We start from the raw sequence: 22,039 nt of genomic DNA, 5'->3' as shown, positions 1-22,039 counted from the left end.
TCACCGCGCTAGCTGTGGGCCTTGGACAGGTTTCGCCCCGTGCCTCAGTTTCCTTGTCTGTAATAACAGCCTCTACCGCTCAGGGTCTGGCAAACATTGCATGCAACAATCCACGTCCAGCACTCCGAACAGCCCCTGGCGCACAGACACACTCAAGGACGGCTGTTGTTTTTAGCATTCTCAGAATCCATCTTACTCCAAGCTCCTCCTCCTCCCTGGGGCCCCGGGCTCTGCAAAGGGCCACCCTCCAGTCAATCATCTGGGCCCGAGCCCTGCGAGTCCACCTACGTGAGCCTACCCCTCCCTCCCTCTTACACCTGACAGGCCCCAAGTCCTGCCAGGATTAGCTCCTTTGTCTCTCTGTCCCCACCGTCCTGTTCTGGCCTGGACCGGCCCAGCTCTCTGTCCCCGCACTCACCTCTCGCCCCCACCTTCTCATCCTCCACCAGCTCCTGTTTCGTCAGAGCCGATGGGACTCTGATGGCGGCTAACAGCAGCAGTCCCCCAATTTATAGTTGTTATGACAGGTTAGGAAATGAATACAGGCAGCATAAAGAAGGGGGAAATACAACCCACAGCATGGGAGAAATGCATCCAGTAAAGGGTCTACATCCCGAATAAAGAACTCTTAATTCAACAATGAAAAGACAAACAAGTTCATTTTAAAATCGGCAAAGGAAGACATCCAGATGGCCAACAGACACTTGAAAAGATGCTCAACATCACTCATCATCAGGAAAGTACAAATCCAAACCACAATAAGACATCACCTCTCACCCGCCAAAATGGCTAAAACAACAGGTGTTGGCAAGGCTGTGGAGGAAGGGGAACCCTCTTGCACTATTGTTGGGAATGCAAACTGGTGCAGCCACTCTTGGAAACAGTATGGAGCTTCCTCAAGAAGTTAAAAATAGAACTACCCTATGATCCAGCAATCCCACTACTGGGTATTTACCCAAAGAAAACAAAAACACTAATTCATATATATATATATATATATATGAAATCTGGGGTGTCCTTCTCAGCCACTGGCGAATAATAACCGTCATTTATCAGATTCCCCAGACATCAGATTATCAGAATCACATCAGTGGTTCTCAGACTGCGTGTATCAGAACCCCGGGGGGCAGCTGAGGAAGCTCACAGAGGCCCAGATCTTGCAGGCTCCAGGCGGTTCTCCCGCCACCTGTGTCTGAGAGCTGCTGCCCATGACCACCCACACTAGCTGGACAGATGCACATACTCATCTTGAGAGGACCTCCTGGGCGTCGGGCACTGTGCTACACTATTTCTCAAGCAACTCCTTGGAGCAAATTGTTTATTTTTCCCATCTCACAGAGAAGAAAGAGCTCGAGAGAGGGGAACGAAGCTGCCAAAGGTGCCACGGTCCAGCCGGGAGCAGCAAAAGCAGAGTCTCCATGTAGGTCTCTGACTGCAAAGATGCGTCGCCTGTCACGGGCAAGAAGGGGAGGCTCAGAACAAGGGGCCGCTCCCCAGGGCCTGGGTCTGGTGGCCCGGGGAGCTACGAGGGGCCAGCACTCGATGCGAGGGAGTCTGTCCCAGCCCCACTGCCCACTAGGAACACCAAGAGAATCTATTCTTTGTGCCATTGCCTGGCTCCACCGGGCCAGAACCAGAACTCTCAGTGGGTAGGCCTGACTTAATATGATGCTGTCACCTCCCCGGGCACCTAGGCAACCAGGGTACAAAGAATAACTCTGGAGCAGTGGGTCTCACGTGAGAATCATCTGGAAACTGAGAATTCCCAATGCCTAGGCTCTGCTCAGTCCCACCGACTCAGGACCCCAACGTGCAGACCAGGTCTCGGTGGTTTCTAAGTTGATTCCAATGTGCAGCCAAAGCAGAAAGATCTGGCTCAGGGCCCTGTGTGCTCCAGCGCCGGTCTCTAGCCAGGAGTGCTGGCATCCCCAGCAAGCTGGCTAGAATTGCAAGATTTCGGGTCCACCCGAGGCCTACTAAACCCCAAACTCTGGGGTGGGACCCAGCAGTCTGCATTCACCAGCGCTCCGTGGGATGCTGATGCCACCGCAAGTGTGAGAACCTCTTGCCGAGAGCCTGGCTACTGGAAGTGGGGCCACAGGCCAGCCATGTCAGCGTCACCAGGCTCTTGTGAAAGGTACAGTCCCAGGCCCCACCCAAACCCACGATCCAGAACCTGCAGTTTAAACAAGGTCCCCAGGGGATTCGTACACACACACACACACACACACACACACACACACACACACACACACTCTGACTGAGAAGCGCCCCTCCTCCCTCCCCTCTCCCCACCTCCACTCTTAAATTAGAACCCCTCACCTCACCAGGGGTGAGGCCCACGTCCCGTGTAAAGGTGACGCCACATTGCTGGCAGGCCACTGAGTAATAAGACCAGAGTCCCACGAGCCTGGGTCCAAGCTGACTCGGCCACTGAGGACAGAAGTGGTGGCAGCTTAGGGCAGCGGTTCTCAACCGTAACGTGCCTGACAACCAGCCTAGGGGTGCCTCGAATTCTCCTTAACTGGCCTCTCCCCAGCAAGGTGGATCGCATGGGCTGGGGGCCCTGAATGTGCATTTCCACCCAGTGCCCAGGTGACGGAATGCTCAATGCCGAGATCACAGTTGGGTACCCCTGGTTTAGTATTCAAAAGCTAGTCTATCAGGCTTTTAAGCCTCCTCTAGCTGGCACCGCGTGGCCCTGTGACTCAGGCGTCTCACCTGGAAAATGGGCCGTGGTGGTTCTAAATCATAGGTTGTTGTGAGGGAGCAACAGACGTGGAGAGCTAAAGTCATGAGTGATAAGAATGCCCACTACGGGCCTGGAATTTCCAGGTTGAGTGCAGCCACCCCTCCCACCACCATCCCTGTGTCCACAGTCACCACCACCATCTCCTCCAACATCTCCATCACCATTACCACCACCATCACCACCACTAGATATTCACAATATAGTCCCAGCAGCAAAGAATGCCAGTTTAGGCAGAAAGGCAGACAAGAAAGGCAGAAAGAAGGACAGAGAGCCAACTGTCACATAACCTGCTTCAATTTGCCTCAGCATTTGTTCAGAACCTAATGTCAAGGGCAGAAGTGCAAAATAGTGACTGGTGTGGGAAGACCAGTGTGCGTGTTCTGAATACCCATGATTCAACCTCAAAAATCACCTAGGCCAGGTGCACCCTGAGGGCATGACTATGCACCTCTCATCTCCAAACTCTCCAGGGCCTGGCACAGAATCAGGGGAACCAACAATCCCTGATTTCCAAAGCCACCTTCCCACTCCGTTTATGCCTCCATTCAATGGGAAAGTGCTGGATTCCGAAACTGGTGAAGTGGATATTTTCACAAAGCTATGTAGACATTATTGGTATTTACATTAATCAACAACTAACAGAAAAGCAGAATGTCTCTCACTTCTCCATATTTTCCCCAATGACACTGACCACTCTCCCAGAACGCAGGCCACACAGCGTCACACGGGGATTCCCAGCCCCGCTCACTCCCTAGGATGTAAGTCCTTCAAAACCATGGTCCATGCTCTATTGTCTACAGTCCCACCATCAGATCAGTGGGCCCCTCTGGCCTGAAATGGGGGGTGAGCCCAGGACGGCTTCTCAGAGCAAGGGATGCTTTTCTCGACACTGCCTGAGCACACTGGCTGAGAATCTTGCTCGGTTCTCCAACCCCGTTCAACTTCCCACTTCCTCAAGCTGGCAGTGACCCCATCCTTGGCATCCATCAGACAAGCTGCAGATAACATTAATAGATCCCAGCTGCGGAAAACAGTGCCCCTATAATGAGGAAGGAGTCAGGATCACGAAAGATAAAGAGACCCAGGCCAGGCCCACATCTGAGTCCTGTGCTGCTCCAGCCCTGGCCTGGGCTTCTTCCTGTTGTCCCCAAGACCCCCCAGCAAACCAGGCTGTACTGAGCCCTGGGGAGAAGAGAGGACCCAGGCCCGGCCCAGCCCTTGGGTAGCTCACGGCCACCCCATCAGCCCAACCCATGTAGGGCATTAGTGCCAAGAGAGAATCAGCCAGGGCATGGGAGCCCCGGAGAGGCAGTGTCCACATTCCATAAAGTGACTTTCTGTCCCCAGACACCCACGGCCCTGGGACTCTCTTCCCCAGGGGCCAGGAGGAACATTTTGAATGAGAAAGCTTCTTGTAGGGGTGCCTGGGTGGCTCAGTCATTAAGCGTCTGCCTTCAGCTCAGGTCATGGTCCCAGGGTCCGGGGATCGAGCCCCGCGTCGGGCTCCCTGCTCCGCGGGAAGCCTGCTTCTCCCTCTCCCACTCCCCCTGCTTGTGTTCCCTCTCTCGCTGTGTCTCTCTCTGTCAAATAAATAAACAAAATCTTTTTTAAAAAAAGAAAGAAAGGAAGGAAGAAAGCTTCTTGTACCTGCAAGGCTCTGCTCACGAGACCTCCCTGCTCGGGATGCCTCCTGTGCACATTTGTTCCCTCCACAAACACTGACTGTGCATCTCCTGGGCTCCCAGCTCAAGTACAGACTGTGAAACAGTAACAGCTGCCCTCGTGTTACCCAAGACCTGGCAGGGGAGGCGGCTCAGATTCGGATGACTGCAAAGGATGACGTCAGCACAGAGAGCCTGGGTGGGGGCTTCCTGGAGACGACCCCCAAGCTGCATCTTCAAGGAGAAGTAGGAAGCCGGCTAACCAGGTTAACAAAGGATAAAAATGATAAGACATCAAACCCTACTGGATGTCCATGCATGTTCGTATGGGTTCCGCAGGATTACACCTACCACCGGCTACCGCCTCCCCCCCAGGGGATGGAGAAAACAAGGGTCTCTTAATTTCTGCATTCTCTTCTCTGTTTGAGTAATTACAACAAATACTACCTCAGCCATTTTAGAAGGCAATAAAAATTAAAAAAAAAAAAACAACTTAAGAGGGGAGAAATGAATATTTGAAGGAAAATTGATCCCAAAGCAAAGATTCTAAAAATGTAATGATTTCTCTATGGGGAGGGGGGATGCATTTTGTCAAAAGCCTCTGCCACTATTTCAAAACTGGACCCCAAGAGGCTGCTCAGAATTGAACTCTGGGGGCAGGCAATTCTCTCTGCCTCAAGCTGACTGAGACGAGGGTGGGCTGGGGAGCACGGGACCGACAGGTGGACCCCGAGATCCTTAAGACACCTCCCCACTCAGCAACACTTTTTCAAATCTTTTATTTTTGCAAAGTTGCAAAACTACAGAAAAATTCCACGAATAGTACAATGAACTCCTTATTCCTTCATCTAGACTCACTGATTGTTCACATTTTTCCACATCTGCTTTATCTACCGATAAAGAACACATTTCCATCTATTTTTATCAACAATTGAAAGTAAGCTGCAGAAGTCACAGCATCTCACCCTAAATGCCGTGGCTTTTATCTCTTTAGACCAAGGACATTATGAAATCACAACACAATTAGCAAACCCAGGAAATGTTATCATTGATACATATTTCACAGTTCTGTACTTGATACATGTTTCATATTCAAATGTCAGCAGTTGTCACAATAATGTCTCTGTAGCAAAACGATGATTTTTCTTGACCCAAGCCTCAGAGCACTTATTAAAAGCAACTGTTTGCAGTATGCAGCCATGTCTGTCAGAGATACTCTGGACCACAGACAGACTTCCCCGAATTAATCAAGTAGAAAAGCAAAATATAATGATAACCAAGAATAATAAGCATCACCAGGTAAAGAATAATCTTTGACAACAGGGTACAGCAGCTGGAAGGGACTCTGAGCGCAGAGAGAGAGAGAGGATGACAAATCTTCAGCTCATGCCAGCTCTGGTCTTTGGCTTCCGGCCTAAGAAAACACAAGCCACACGCCCTCCAGCCTGACTGTGGAGTCCCCTCTGTCCTTGGGAGCTGGCCAGTCAGGTCACGGGGCAGAAAAGCAGGGGACCTGAGCTCACACCCCTCAACCTCCTGAGTCACTCTGAAGAAGTCACACAGCTGCCATGGGCCTCAGTTTCCCCTCCCCTTCTGGCCCATTCTGACCCCTCGGCACTCCCAACTAGACCATGACACTGATCTCCCTGCTGAGGACTGGTTTCTTCTGCTTCCCTCCACAGTGTGCTCCCCACGGGCCACCTCCTCACCCTCTCCCACCCCATGCAGCCCCCCAGTCACCCTCTCATCCATGGTCACCCTGAGCCGTGCAGAGTTCTCATTCAGGGTCCCTAGATCCTGGCCATTACTACTTCTCTAAGAATTAGAAAGCAGTAAAATATATTCACAGACCCTCCGCTCCCCAGTGCCCTCGGGGTGAAAACCACACTCCTGGGCCTGAATGAGGCCCTTCCTCATCTGATCCCCACCTTCCCTTACCACTGATCCACTCCAACTCTCCCCACCCACCAAACCAACCGTCAGAAAGCAGCAACCCTGGCAGGTGGGTGAATTCTCTAGGCCTCTGTGGTTGAGGCCACGGAGGTTCAGAGAGGTTGAGGAACTTGCACAAGGTCACTCAGCTCAGGAGGGACAGACCAGGGCACAAATGAGTGAGCTGCCTTCATTCTACATAAAAAGCAAAACATTTCATTCACGCTGCCTCTGGACAAGGCTGGAAAGAACCCTGACAGTGGTTGGAAGGGTGCTGAGAATACACATGAATGCCATTTTTTGTTCTTTTCATAAGACATTCATCATTTCATAGAGTTTTATGTTCATAATGGGAAACTATTAATGACTAGAAATCAGCAGATATCAGTGATAAAGGGTCCCACAAGCATTTCACATTGCAAATACGCTACGTACAGGTGATAAAGCTGGTGGCCTGATTTGAGCTGAGGACTCACCCCGTGGCTGGCACCAGGCAGGATTTCCCACCCGGCTCAGCCCAGGCAGAGGGATGCTGCCCTAGACCACACCTGCCCCACGCTGGCCAATCCTTGGCTGTCTCTGAGCCTGGAAAAGGCTTGGGATTCAGGGCTCAGACTTCTCTCCAATTACAGCAATAGATGCTTCACAAGTCCCTTTAAAGAGGTTCTAAAGGGTAAGCATGTATTTACTTCAGGATCATGTTGAATCCCACCAAGGCCCCTGTCCTCTCTGCACCTGTTTCCTCATCCATGTAAGAGATAGAAATATCGACATCCATGGGGCCGGAACTGACATTCCTAATAGTGGTGAGGTACCCTGTTCCACAAACAATAAACGGCATCGTTACCATTTCTTGAGAACCTATTAAGTTCCAGATACTTTCCCATGCACTAAAGATACAGAGATGAACAAGGCAGTTCTGCCCTGGGGGTGAATGGATGTCTCGTGGAAGGAAGAAATATAAATCCCTACAAGGCTTGAACTTGACCTTGAGCACAGCAGGGAGCCATGGAGAGGTTTCTGCCAGGGAGGGAAAGGTTGGACACCTGTGCATTTCAGACCAGTTGCTCAGGGTCCACACCGAGGGCTGCCTGGAGGGGACCTCCTGGGGGCAGAGACAGAGATGAAGCTGTGTCTTCATCTGGTGAAGGAGAAGCCAGAGGCAAGCCACGGGTAAGGATCCACACAGGACTTACAGCCCAAGTGCAAGGGACAGGGAAGAATTCCTGAAGCTTGAGTTAAGCTGTATTATACGTTTTGATCTATTTTTGAATCTCTCCAAACATTTGCCAAGCTCCTTACCACTCCTAGCTGCTGGGCTGTTTTACTGCAGGAACAAGGAGAAGCACCGTGCCACGTGACCCTGACCCAGTTGGAACGGGGCAGCGGGGCCAAGGAGATTAAAGGCCGGGAGAGACTACCTCCACATCTACAAATGGGGAACTAGAGGCTCTCAGAGGTGGACTGATGGACCGAAGTTTCCACTGAATGTGCAAGACCAGGGATTTGAACACAGATCTGTCGGGTCCCAGGGCTTGCTTTGTGGTATCCCCTATGGGTTGAACCTCCTATCAGCATCCACAGCCTGGTGGCCAGGAGTCAGAGCCTGTCCAAATGGTGGGCAGGGCAAAGTCCTTGCTGTCATGAACAGTGACCCCCTGCCTGGACACCCATTGGCACCCTGAAACCACAAGGGGAGCTTGGGGAGGGAGAGGGTGTCAGTAGTCAGACGCCAGGCTCCCTAAAGTGAAAAATATTTAGCAAACATTGATGTAGAGAAGAAGTGAGCTCCAGACTTGGAAGCGACATGTTAAAAGGCCATCTGGTGCCATTTCCCCATTGTACAGATGGGACGGAGAGCTGAGAGAGGAGGGTGTGTCTGATCCAAATGCACACAGGGCAGCAGCACTGGAACCCCGACTCTTACCCTGGTGTCATACTCAGCTTAGTGAAGGTTTATAAGCCACACCACCACCTGCTCCAGGAAGCCCTCCATGATCACCAAGATCCCTGCCCTGAAGGCCCAAGCCTCCCCAGGAAGCCTGTCGGTCAGATCCAGAATTGAGTCCTGGCTCCATCCCTTACTGCCTGTGGGACCTACATCAAGTCATGTCACAGGAGCTGAGGTTGTCCTGCCACCTGAGGCTGTGGCACAGAGTAAGTGAATTAAGGCAACCCCTTTCCGGGACTGACCCGCGGACCGACCCAGGACACGATAATGGCCGCATCTCTCCAAAATCAACACCGCCACCCACATCGGGGTCACAACCCCTTTGGCGGCCTGGGAAGTACCTGATTCCATCGTGCCTCTGAGCCTCTCACGCTGCGGGCCAGCCCTCTCTTCCCCACCCCTGCCAGGCCTCCCCACCCCTGCCAGGCCGCGCCCCAGGGTGCCGAAGTCACCCCTCACCGCCCCGCCCACTTCTGGTCCTGCCCCACTTCCAGGCAGTCACACTGACTCCTCCCCTTCCACTTTATGTCCCGCCCTCTTTCCCCATGGATGAAGAAACTACCACTGAGGAACCCAGTAGTGGGGAAGCCTTCAGAATGGACTGTGGTGTTTATTTATTTTTTTTAAGATTTTTTATTTATTTGAGAGAAAGAGAATGAGAGAAAGAGAGAGTATGAGAGGGGGGAGGGTCAGAGGGAGAAGCAGATCCCCGCTCAGCGGGGAGCCCGATGCAGGACTCGATCCTGGGTCTCCAGGATCATGACCTGGGCGGAAGGCAGAGTCAATAACCAACTGAGCCACCCAGGCAGCCCTGGACTGTGGTGTTTAAAAAGAAGGCCAGGTCAACGACGTGGATGGAACTGGAGGGTGTTATGCTGAGTGAAGTAAGTCAATCAGAGAAAGACATGTATCATATGACCTCACTGATACGAGGAATTCTTAATCTCAGGAAACAAACTGAGGGTTGCTGGAGTGGTGGGGGTGGGAGGGATGGGGTGGCTGGGTGATAGACATTGGGGAGGGTATGTGCTATGGTGAGCGCTGTGACTTGTGCAAGACTGTTGAATCACAGATCTGTACCTCTGAAACAAATAATGCAATATATGTTAAGAAAAAAAAAAGAAGAAGATAGCAGGAGTGGAAGAATGAAGGGGAGTAAATCGGAGGGGGAGACGAACCATGAGAGACGATGGACTCTGAAAAACAAACTGAGGGTTCTAGAGGGGAGGGGGTGGGGGGATGGGTTAGCCTGGTGATGGGTATTAAAGAGGGCACATTCTGCGTGGAGCACTGGGTGTTATACACAAACAATGAATCATGGAACTCTACATCAAAAACTAATGATATAATGTATGGTGATTAACATAACAATAAAAAATTATTAAAAAATAAAATAAAAAAAAAAGAAGGCCGGGTTACCAAGTTGCTACAGTGTGGCCTGGTAAAATATGAAATTTGCACACAAAAGTGTGGGAAGAAAAAAAGACCAGAGGGTGCTTCTCAAACATGTTTTGCTTTTTTCGTGCAATGAAATCTTATGGGGGCTGGGGGGTCCACACGGAGCTGCTGCTTCTGGAACAACCCGCTGCCCAAACCTGACTCCCAGGCTGCCCTCCCTGAACCAGCCCGCCAATGCCCCTTGTGTGTGGGTGAGTGCAAGTTCCCGTCCTGAGGCCCCATGGCTCCCCTACTCTGACCACTAAACGGCTCTGCCACCTCCACCACCTCTGAGGGCCTGGTTTCCTCCCGGCCTCCTGCGCGGTGCTTGAGAGGAACATAAAGGAAACCAGGCCTCTCTCGCCCTCAGACACAGGCGTCTCCCAGACAGTGACCCTGCCCATTCTGCCAGGCAGAGCACAAAGGCAAGGAAGTGGCCCAAGGGCAGCCCCAAGTCAGGCTCCTGCCCCCAGGCCCAAAAGCTGCAGCCAAACCAAGAGCTGCCATTTCTAAAAGCCTGCTCTCTGCCAGGCAATGTGGGGGGCATACCCATCTCAATCCATCCTCAAAACCTGTAAAACACAGAACAGTGCCATCCCCATTTGACAGATAAGGAACACCCTTGAAAGAAGTGAAATCACTTGCCCACTGTTCACAGCTTACCAGTGGCAGAGTCAGGACTCGAACCCAGGTCCGTCTGACTCTAAGGCTACTTCCCAGCGGCCCGAGGAATGGTGTCCATCTGTTTCCTATCCTCAGGACTTAGCAGCATGCCAGGCACACTCCCGGAAGGCACCCAAGCACATTTTTAGGGAGGAACAGCAAGGCTCACTGTGCCATCACCCTCCCAGAACAAAGCATATTGATAGCAAATTAAATACCACTGAGTTAGCCTCAACACTTCCATAAAGCTATAGTTTCGAAATATTCCAGTTAATGAAAAGCTTCCAATATCAACAAAAAACCACCTACTTCAATTTCCCACCAAACACTCCCACAAACACAAACAATTTCTGATAAAACGGCTACTCACATTCAAAAACCCACACCAGAAAACTCCCATCAAATAGAGGGTTGGGAGTTGTTATCAACATTCACAAGAACATGAGGAAACTTCCTCCTGAACATTCTGTGCCTGTGGAGTTTTCTTTAGCCCTTCGCTGTAAAATCTTACAGATGCTGAAAGGGAGGGAAAATCTGAGGTGGGGACAAGCAATGGCAACTGATACCTGGGCTGCAAGAAAAGTAAAGCATCCTGGCGACACCCATATCCTCTCCCGTCAAACACAATGCAATATAACTCAACCAACATGCACCAAGCAATAATAACCACAGTCCCCACTCACACCGCTGTCCCTGTGTGCTACAAAGTGTTCCAAACTTTCCCAGGTATCTATTACCCCACAGCCCTAAGACATGGGTATTATTAGTGTCCCCGTTTTAGTGTCCCAGCAGGAAAGGGTAGGTAACTGGGCCAAGGGGACCCAGCTAGCAAATAGGGGTGCAAATAGGTGGTCCAGCTCCAGTGTCCATGTCCTTACCTGCTCTGCTATGTAGCTCCCGGCGACAGGTGTTACACCAGGACCTGAGCGTAGAGCCCCAAGGGTGGCCGGGACACTGCCTCGTCCAAAGGAAGGTCAAAGTGACTATTGAGCAGCTAGCCCCGGCAGTCATGCACACCTGGGAGGGGAGAAGGCTGCCAGCCCCTGGGTGGCCACCAGGCATCAGGTGCTTTACACACATAATCCCAGGGCTCACAAGGTCCCAGAGAGACACGTGTTAGTCTCATCTCACAAGGACAAAATATCAGCTTAAAGCGAGTAAAGGATTCACTCAAGTCCCTACCTTTGCTCTTTCAACTGCTACTTGCTGGCTCTTGGCAAGCTCCCTGCTCCATTTTAGAATCTCCTCTTTATTGATGGGCAAAGTCCCCTGCGAAGAAGTCCCAGAAAAGGCCCCAGCTGTCAGGTGGTTTCTGTCCCGCCTCTGCTGAAATGAGTCACCAGGCTGAGAAGTAATCACACCGCCAAGAACAGGCAGGGGCAGCCAGTGACTTTCAAGCAAACGTCGTTTGTGGTTTCCACATCCTTTCTACACCAGCCACTCAATGTGCCTAGGGCACTCTTCAGCAAACACCGACCAAGCGCCTGCTGTGTGCACAAAGCTGGGGCGGAGTGGCCACAGAGCCTGTGTCCTAGCTCCTCTCAAGCAGGTAACTCTAGAAATGATGGGGCTAGGGTGGGGCTGAGTCAGGTAAGGAGAGACCAGGGCCTCCAGGAGGGGCATAATTACAGAGCTGGGGTGCTTGGTCCAAGATGGGCTTACCGCCAGGCTACTCCCTGCTAGGTTAGTACCAGCTGAGCCGGGGAGGAGGATGGTCAACAATGACCTCATCAGGTGTAGACATTTGCTGGCCCCAGGCTGGGCACAGAAGCCTCAGACATGACTCCCACATGGGTCCTGAGCGGCAGCCAGTGAGCAAGAAAGACTACGAGAGAGGACAGCCCCACAGTGTGGTCAGGGCAGTGACAGAAAGATGTGCAGGGCCCAGGGGCGGAGGGCGGGAGGCGCCCAAGGAGATGAGCCTGAGGCACCTAGAGAGGTAGCAGAAAGGCAGTGCTAGGGAGAGGGCACAGAAGCCCAGGGTCAGGAGGAAGGAAGGGAGCCTGGCAATTTCAAGGAAGGCACAGGGTTTGCCAAGGAGGGGTCAGTGTCCCGGAGGGTATGTTTGTGTCCCACCCAGATTCCTGTGTTGAAACCCGAATCCCCAGTGTGATGGGATTTGGAGATGGGGCCTTCAGGAGAGCGATTAGAGTGGGATGAGATCGTGAGGGTACGGCCCTCGTAAGACACAAAAGAGCTGGCTTTCTCTCCTGCCCCCTCAGGAGCACACAGGAAGAAGGCAGGAAGACAGCTCACGTCGAAATCGACCCGCAGCCTGATCTTGGACTTCTCAGCCTCCAGAACAATGAGAAATACACTTCCAGTGTTTCGGTCCCCCAGTCTATGGTGTTTTTGGGATGGCGGCCTGAGCTAAGACAGTCGGAAAAGCAAGAGCATCAGGAGAGGTCACAGATGTGATGACAAGGAGGGCAGGCTTCATCCTGGGCCCCGGGGAACGCGTTAAGCAGAGGAGTGACGTAGCCAGGTGTAATTTCAGGAGAAGATCACCCTTTCTTGGTATGACTGCTGTTCTTCCCAAACACCCAATAACTCAAGAGCCGTAATGCAGAAGGAGTGGGCAGACAGGACCGGCAGCCCTCCTAGGAGGACATGGGACCCTCAGGATCTGTCCACAGACTCAAGGTGAGGCAAGGGCTGGCCCTCATGGGGCTCTTCTTCCCACGCAGCTCAGCTCCGTCAGTGATGGTCCTGGAGGCTCCAGCTTCCCAGGCCCCAGACTGAGCAACGTGGGACTCTTGGGAGTTTGAGACCCCACAAAGAACCAAACATGGTACCGACGGGTGGAGGACAACACATGGGCACAGGTGCCTGGGAAGGGATGGCGGCCAATGTCTAAAACAGAGCAGAACCATCAGCATGTCGGGGCCCTGGGAGGTGACACTGGGGATCTGGATTGCACACCCCATTCCAGGGAGCCCTGGTACTCCCTGAAGATGCTTGGGGGTCGGGGATCTACAGCAACAAATATTTGATTCTATCTTTTCAGGTGTAATCATTTTAAACTACACAGATAGCATACGAGCTCAAATGAGCTGCACACCAAATGTTAAGCCTCTGCAGACCCCACTGCATGGACCTGAGCTCCCAGGGGAATACCCAGCTTTGCGCAGCCTCTCTCATCCCCTCCAGTACAGGGCATCCTGAGATCGCAAGCCAAGTGACCGATCAAACCCTTACCAATTGCAAGTATGGTATGCAAAGATTCGCAAAACACAGTCTATTTCCACAACCACAACAAAAGCTCGGCAACACTGAGGATGCCATGACTGTTAAGACCACAACTATCACTCCCAGTTTTTCATTTCGGAAGTTATATTCATCAAAGCGACCTTGCTGTTCTCAAGCACTGACCTTATAGTAAGTGTTATGAATTTAAGGTCATAAAATACACGCAATAACAAACCATCATTTCCCTGTTTTGTATATTCAGGTATATTATGGTATAGCTGTTAAATTAAAAAAAATTTTTTTCATTTTACAGATGGGGAAAAAAGTCCAGAGAGGGGTAAGGCTATTGCGTTGTTCAGTGATTATCTGTGACCAATCATCCCTGCTCACTGCACTTCGAGAGAGCAAAGACCAAGTGCCCAGCACCCAGCAGGCACTCCACACACACCCTGCAGAAGAAGGACCACTGTGAGGTATTATAGCCGTAGGTGGGCAGCACATGAACCTGAGCCTGGGACTCCCGGCTCAGGGCTGGTTTTTACACTCTGCCACTTTCCCTCTTTCCTAGAAATGAGGTGACAGCCCACATCCATCACAAACAGGGAGAGAGTACCATAGAGCAAGGCCAGGACATCTTCCTTCTTCCAAAGGAAACCACTAGAAGCCAAGCACCCTTCACCCTGAGCACCAACTTGGGATGTGTGCATATTGGACAGAGAGCTGCCCTCTAGGAACTGCCCTTAAGAAGCAAGGGTCTCCACGCTCAGGTGTAGATTCAGGACAGCGGGGGTGATTCCTGCCTACTGGAGGGAACCAGCCAGTTAACTATCTCAGTGACGACCCAAAAGACAGACTGTGTAACTACAAGATAAGTGGGGACCAGCCCTGCCTTCCCTGGTTCTCAGACTGGAGGGAATATCAGAATTTTCCAGAGTTTGTTAAAAGCCAGGCTGCCAGGCTCCAGCCCAGGGTTTCTGATCCAGTAGCTCAGGCTGGAGCCTGAGAAGTTGCATTTCTAAAATGCCCCCAGGGTATGCCGATGCTGCTGGTCCGGGACCCAACTTGGAGAACCATTGCTCTGGTCAGTTGCTTACACACTCTCCTCATTGTGGCTCACTGAGGCAGATGTTCATGGAAGGCAGGAAGGGCAGGATGCAAACTTAGGAGCGGGATGGTTGGGGGGAAGGCAGATGAATGGGCATTCCAGGAATTGGGACAGCATGAGCAAATGCAAGGAAGCTGGAAACAGTGGGTGGGGAAGTCAGTAGCTCAGTCCAGCCAGGAAGTAAAGGTGAGAGTCGGGGTGATGGAGGATGAAATGGGAAGGACACAAGTGGAGGTCTTGGATGTCGGGCTGACAAGAGAGGAGTTGAGCATCAGCTACAGGCCAGGCACTGTTTGCTGGTATTGCCTCCTAATGTCATTGCCTTGTGGTCAGAAAGTATAGTTTGCATTATTTCTACCCTTTTTAATGTATTGAGGTTGTTTCATGGCTGAGCATATCTGTCCTAGAGAACAATCCATGTACAATTGAGAATATGTATCCTGATGTTGTTGGTCGGTCTAGTTGGTTTACATCGTTGCTCAAGTTTTCTGTTTCCTTGTTGATCTTCTATCCAGTTGTTCTATCCATTATTGAAAGTGGAGTATTTAAGTATCCCACTATGTATTATTGAATTATCTATCTCTCCCTTCATTTCGGTCAGTTTTTGTTTCATGGATTTTGACGCTCTGTCGTTAGGTGTATATGCTTTTATGATGGTTTGTATCTTCCTGATGGACTGACCCATCATCGTTATAAAATGTCCCTCTTTATCTCTATTTTTTAAGTCTATCTTATATAGTACCAGTACAGCCACTCCAGTTTTCTTGTGGTTTTGCTCTTTGCATGATATATCTTTTTCCATCCTCTTACCTTCAAACTATTTTATCTTTGAATCCAAAGATGTGTGTCTCCTGTAGACAGCATATAGTTAGATCGTTCTTCATATGTTCTGATAATCTTTGCCTTTTGATTGGATTGTTTAACCCATTCACATTTAATGTTACTATTTGTACACCTGAGTTCACGTCTGCCATTTTACTGATTGTTTTCTATGTGTCTCATGTCTTTTTGGTTCCTCTGCTCCTTCTTTACTGCGTTCTTTTGCATTAAATGAATCAGACACTGGGTTTGGCATAAAAAGTAGAGCAAGAACTTCAAAAGGCTAATTACTTTGAATCCAGGTAGCAAAATTACCTTTCTGACAATTTTTAGTTTCTGAAAGGGCTTCTTTTCTTCCTTTCTTTCCCTCTTTCTTTTCCTTCCTTCCTTCCTTTTCTTTAAGGGGGGGGGGGGCTTGCAAGCAGGAGGGGGAGGGACAGAGGGAGAGGGAGAGAGAGAATCTTAAATAAGCTTCGTGTCCAGCACAGAGCCCAATGCAGGACTCACTCTCATGACCCTGAGATCATGACCTGAGCTGAAGTCAATAGCTGAACCCTTAACTGACTGAGCCACCCAGGCACCCCTGGCTGTTTTTCAAATCAACCATTTTTTTCTCTCTAGTTCCAGTAAACAGGAGCACATCAATTATTTGTCCAATAGTCACGGGACACCATCTAAAGAAATGTCTACTACCAGCTTCCTGGGTTGGAGGATTTGAAGCTACAAGTTGACCTGCCCACCAGGAGGGATGGGGCCACTCACAATGTTTTGGGAATCACCTTCATGACATGGAGCAACTAAAAGTGTGGTGAGAGCTCAGTGCTTCAAAGCAAAGTGAAAAGTGGTAGTTGGAATTTACAACAAAGTCCACAGTATGGCTATTTTCAAATGTATGGCACTGCTCCTGCAGACCTGGCACAGACACTAATGAGCCTCTGGTGAACAGAGGGTCCTTGTGTCCATGTCACAATGGACAGTTAAGACCCCATCCCAAACTGATCAGCCCACATCCCTGCCTGAGTGACTTATGCCCCCAACCTCCTGGTCACTTGACCTCTTAGTTTCCCTACTAAGCCCTCTGGTTCATCAACAACCATGAAGGAAAGCTACAACTCGGGACTTTGTGAACTGTGCAGTCTCAAATTCACAATCTATGTCGTCAACACGTGAGGTCTACGGCACCCGGCACCCCTCCCCCATCTTCTGGCTGGAGCACCCCCAATTTCCAATATCCTACCCAGCAATAGGACTTGTTTGTGTCTCTGGTCTCAAGTGTTTTGCATTTGGGTTTAGTCACCTCTGTAGAAGTCTCAGGGGATCTAAAATGCCCAGGCCGTCATCAACTGGGCTCATCCCGGGTAACTCCAGGGAGAGATAAATGTCACTAAAGAACCCGTTTGCCTGAAGGTTTAAACAGATTAGGCACAATCTGTAGGCATCCAGGCCCTTGTTCGCAATAAGGTATCTGGTTGGCAAAAAGAACATCTAGCCCTCAGCCTGGAAGGACCCCAGACTTGCGGCAGGAACCCAATTCCTGCCCGGCTCAATGAGCTCACTCACCCTGCTGCCCTGGGTCAGGAAGCCATTCTGCCAACTTCCCAAAAGAAGCCATGTCTTCCAAAGTGCATTGTGAGGTGCCACTTTGAGGGAAAGGGAAAAAGGACAATTTAACAAGAACTACAAGCTTCAGTAAACGGAGGGTTTGGGATTCTGAAGAATAGCTTGCTAGTCTATCTGTTGTGGTGAGAGGGTGAGATCCCTGGGTGCAGGGGAAGGAGACTCTGTGAAGAAGCCAAGATGCTCCACAATGTCTTCTCTAGGCTAACATGGCCACCGGGCTGTTTCAGCCCGAGCACTGTGGTATCTAAGGCTCGCAGGGTAGTCAACGAGAGGGGGCTGCTGCAGAGCGTGGAATGAGGCTAGTTAAGGACAGAGCGGACCCGACACAAGCAACAGAGACAACCAACCACCTCCCTGATGGGGCCCCTCTCAGCACTGCCATTATCGGGATTATCGAGATCTGCAAGACTAAAGGCCCAAAATCTACTGACCACCTACTGTGCAGCCCACCCTTTGCCAGGCTCTGGGAAGCCTCCTGTGAATGAGATGGTATCTCAAGCCTCCCAGAACCTTCTGGAGCCTTCTGTCTAGAGGAAGAGTCAGATAAGTCACTGACAGCTGCAATACCACATCCAGGGCAGGGGCAGGGGGTACTTAGGGCAGCAGGAGCCCCAGACACATGCCTGACCTGGCCTGGGGAAGGGGGAGGGGGATATCAGGGAAGGTTTTTCTGGAGGAAATAAGGCCGATGGTGGATCCTCAGCCAAGTGGAAGAGGTTCACCACGTGGATTAGGGCAGGAAAAGCGAATCAGCAAATCCGTCAGAGGGAACAGCATGTGCAGAAGCCTGGCTCCATCAGGAGCCATGGGCACACGGTGCAGCTGGACGCATGCACCACGGAAGGCGCTGGAAGAGAGGGAGGCAGGAGCAAGCCACACCATGCTAGCAAAATTGGGATGAGCAGAAGCCCCTTTGGTCCATTCTTCTGCTTCCAGGCTATTCCTGTCTTGATCCGGCCCTGGTGACTTCATTCACTCAATCCAAACTTGTAGAGTAAGCAAACAGGTCTCTCCTGGGGGCCCAGGAAGAATGGAGGAGGTAACACCCCAGCCGGGCCACAGAGCAAGCAGGATGTCACAGGTGGGAGGTGGGGAGCCATTCCAGGCAGAAGGAACTGGCAAACAAGGATCTGGAAGAAAGAGCAGTGCTCAGCAGGTAGGTACACGCCACTGGGGTAAATAATGGCAATTGAGTTGGGAGCAGGCATGGGGGTTTTGAACGCCCAGCTAAGGTCTGCACACTTTTCATATGTAATCAGCAACTGTCCAAGTGCCCAGTGCAGGCCCACCACTGCCATTTCTACCTGCGACCTCAGGTAATTCACTCATTCTGCAACACTGAGGCAGTGCGGGCCCGATGAGGGCAGGAAAGACTCTCCCGCCCTCCAAAAGCCCCCCTGGGACTCGTTTCTGCTTCTTTGTGAGCACACCCCACTCTCAATCTCCCACCCCAGCAGGCAGTACCATGCCCGGCACCTGCAGGCAGGTGTGCATGTGGGAGACAAGGACAACATTAGGTGACCCCTGCGAAACTGAAACAAAGCCCTCCCCAGACATCTATGTGGAGCACAAGCACCTTGTGATGGGTCCAGGGGGTCACCCCCCCACCCCGAGAAGGACGCCAGAGCTCCCACGGGTAAGGTAACTTGTCTCCCTAGTGGTTCCTGGCTGGATCGGGGATGAAAGGCAGATTCACTCCCAGGCCTGGTAGGAAGTAGTGGAGATGGGGTGCAGAGCAGAGGAGATGTGCACAGTAAGAGGACGGTCATGCCACACCCTAAGACGCAGCTGCCCTAAACCAATCAGAGTCTGCCATCTTGCCCTCGCCCAACCAGAGCTGGCCATCAGTTGCCCTTGTCCAATCAGAGCTGGCTGATCAGCTCCTCTCACCCAATCAGAGCTGGCCGTGGGGAAGCTGCTGGGTTGGGACTCCGGCGTTCAATAGCCATGGAAAATGGAGGTGAGGTTGCAAATTCCTCAGAGAATAGCAACAAAATCCTGATGTGGCTATTACATGCATTGGGATTACAAAGGCTAGAGCCATCAAATGGAGGTCTGTCTTCGTAGAGTGGCCCACTGCTCTTAGGCCATCCCAGAGTAGCCATCTCAGCTGCCGTGCACCGGGCTACGCGGAGATCCGTCACTGCCAGCTCTCGTGGCAGGTATGGTGTCCACAGCGCCTCCTTCCTTAGATTCTTCAGAGAACAATCACAGTCTCAGTGACTGACTGGGTTTGTGATTTATTTAGATTGTGTGGGCCTCTCCTTCCCCAGAATGAAGGCTGATGTGGGCAGGGACCTTGCCACACCTCTCCTTCCTGGGGCCCTCGTTCCTTCCAGGGACACACAGGAAGCCCTCAAAGATGCACTGCCATTGCCTATCATCAGACTGAGCTTCTTGTTTACAGAGGAGGAATCTGAAGCGCAACAAAATTTAATTAACTTGCCAAAGGCCATGCACTTCATAGAGGGCAGAGCCACAGCCCCCTGAAGCCCGGCTCCTGCCCTCAAGGAGACAAGAATCTAGAGCAGCGCTGCCCAAAAGAAATACAATGGGTGCCTGGGTGGCTCAGATGGTTGAGCGTCTGCCTTCGGCTCAGGTCATGATCCCAGGGTCCTGGGATGGAGTCCCGCATCAGGCTTCCTGCTCCTTGGGAGCCTGCTTCTCCCTCTGCTTCTCTCTCTCTCTCTGTCTCTCATGAATAAATGAATAAAATCTTAAAAAAAAAAAAGAAATACAATGGGAACCCCACCCACAATTTTCAATTTTTTAATTTTCTAGTTGCCACATTAAAAAATAAAAAGAAACGTATTTCACATTTCATTTGGCCCAACAGATCCAAAAGAGTATCATTTTAATGTGTAATCAATGTTAACATTTTTTCCTGAGATCTTTTTCACTCTCCCGTTGATACAAAGTCTTAGAAATCCAGTGTGTATTTTTCACTCACCAGTCCAGGTCGATTCAGAGGAGCCACATTTCAGGGCTCAATGGTGCTAAGGGGTGGCAAGGGGACAGGAGCTCAGCTCCAGGAGCCCCCTGCCCACCTCTGGGCAAGCAAGCATATTCGTCACCCAGCACATGGAGACTCATTCACAATCACTATGACCATAATCTCCAACTACCACCAGCAGCAGCACCGGTTATAAACACCTACTGCACACCAACAAGCCCCTGGGCGGTCTGCACAGGTTTTTTCTGAACTTGCACCAACCCCAAGAGCTGGGAACCCTGGCTGGTCTTCACATTGACTGAAAAAGGAAGTAAGGCTCAGAAAGATTAAGAGATGTGCTCTAGGTCACGGAGCTAACAAGGTGCAATCGGGAAGTCAAGTTACATCTGACTCCAAGCAACAACAGCAATCATTTATTGAGCACCTGCTGTGTGCCAATATCCTGTCTTGAAAGATGAGCGCAAAAACACCAGGCAAGGTTCTTGCCCTCCTGGTGCTTTCGCCCTAGCTTATCGGGATGGCAGAATGATAGTAGACAAGGAAAACCCCCTTCGGATGGTGATGATTTCAGAAGAAAACAGACTGCAGTAGGAGAGAGTAACAGCAGAGGGGAGGTAGGCATCTACCTGGGGTACACAGGGAAGACCTCTGCGGGGAGGAGAAATTTAAGCCAAGATGTGAAGGATGAGAAGACCATAGTTCTGGCGAGGGCAGGGAAGAGCATGGCAGACAGCAAGCAGCAAACACAAACCTCCAAGCAGGAAGAGTCCAGCATGTTCCAGGAACCAACAGAAAGGCAGCCGGGCTCCCATGCCCGAAGCCTCTCTGGAGCAAGCAGGTTGGCCTCCCCTGCCATTCCTCCTGCCTCAGGGCACTCCCATGCCCTGGCTTGGAAAATGAGAAGCCAACAAACCATTCTCCAGATGTCAAGAACAAGTCAAGGCTGGAAGCTCCCAGCACAGCGCCTGGCATGGAGTTTGCATCCAGGAGCATCTGCTGAGTGGCTGAATGATGCATGGGCAGTGAGAGGAGAGCCTGGAAGTGCCAGAAGGGAATCTGGGCAGCAGGAGCCCCAGGAAGAACATTTTAACACTTTATAAGCCTTGCTTCAAACACTATGCACACCAGCCAAAAAGTGGAAACCACCCAAACATCCATCAAGAGGTGAGTGGATAATACAATGCAGTCTATCCACACGATGAAATATTACTCACCCATAAAAAGTACTGCAGTACTGATACCCAATACAACCTGGGTGAACCTTGAGGACATGATGCTGAGTGAAAGGAGCCAGTCACAAGAGGCTACATGTAGGAGGACTCCATTGTCACGAAATGTCCAGAATGGGCAAATCCTTAGAGACGCAATGCAGACCAGTGGTTGCCAAGGGCTGAGGGAGGGGGGAATGGGGAGGAGCTGCTTAATGGGGACAAGGCTTTCATTGCAGGAGACAAAAATGTTTTGGAACTAGAGAGAGGCCGTGGTTGCTCGACGTTGCGAATGCACCATATGCCACTGAGTGGTACACTTTAAAATGGTTCATCTTAGGTTGTGTGAATTTCACCTCAATTTTTAAAAAGCAGGGGTCGGGGGGAGAGGGGGAGACTTGTTTCAACAGAAAAGTCAGATTGTGACCACACTACCGATAGCTTGGGATCCTCACAGGCTGCCTGTCCTGCAAAGGAAGCAGGACACCCCTCGGTGGTATGTCGCACCCCTCCAGCTCTGAGAAAGGGACCAGGGGTCAGTCCAGGGCTCCCAAATCAAAATGCAGCCGAAGTGGAAGCGCTGGGGCCAGGAGGCCAAGCCAGTGCGTCCCCTGACCTGGCACACACAAGGGCATTACTGCCACATGGGCAGCCCTTGGCAGTCTCGGGACGGTCGCATACAGAACCTCCTTTCATTCCCTAGCGTGGCCCTTCAGCCAAGTCTGGGCCCTAGGGCAGAAAGGACAGCA

At 51.2% G+C, this 22,039-nt stretch overlaps 1 protein-coding gene across 13 annotated transcripts in view; it reads right to left on the bottom strand.

Annotated features, from left to right (window-relative positions):
- The window catches only part of LOC112835747 (janus kinase and microtubule-interacting protein 1), a 253,704-nt gene that overhangs the window by 225,224 nt on the left and 6,441 nt on the right, over positions 1-22,039 (bottom strand). The window contains exon 1 of one of the 13 annotated variants that reach the window (XM_073891404.1): positions 11,579-11,688. The exons of 10 other annotated variants lie outside the window; for them this stretch is intronic. The gene's annotated coding sequence lies outside the window, so the exon portion shown is untranslated. Of the gene's footprint in view, positions 1-4,399; positions 4,511-10,396; positions 10,539-11,578; positions 11,689-22,039 lie in introns of those variants that run through there. 2 more of the 13 variants (XM_073891405.1, XM_073891403.1) reach the window with 2 other exon arrangements.

The sequence above is a fragment of the Callorhinus ursinus genome, unplaced genomic scaffold (assembly GCF_003265705.2).
Source record: "Callorhinus ursinus isolate GAN/ISIS: 27379988/994484 unplaced genomic scaffold, GSC_fseal_2.0 scaffold4, whole genome shotgun sequence".
Classification (NCBI taxonomy): domain Eukaryota; kingdom Metazoa; phylum Chordata; class Mammalia; order Carnivora; family Otariidae; genus Callorhinus; species Callorhinus ursinus.
The sequence above is the reverse complement of the archived record's forward strand: the minus strand, read 5'-3'. Positions and strand labels throughout refer to the sequence as shown.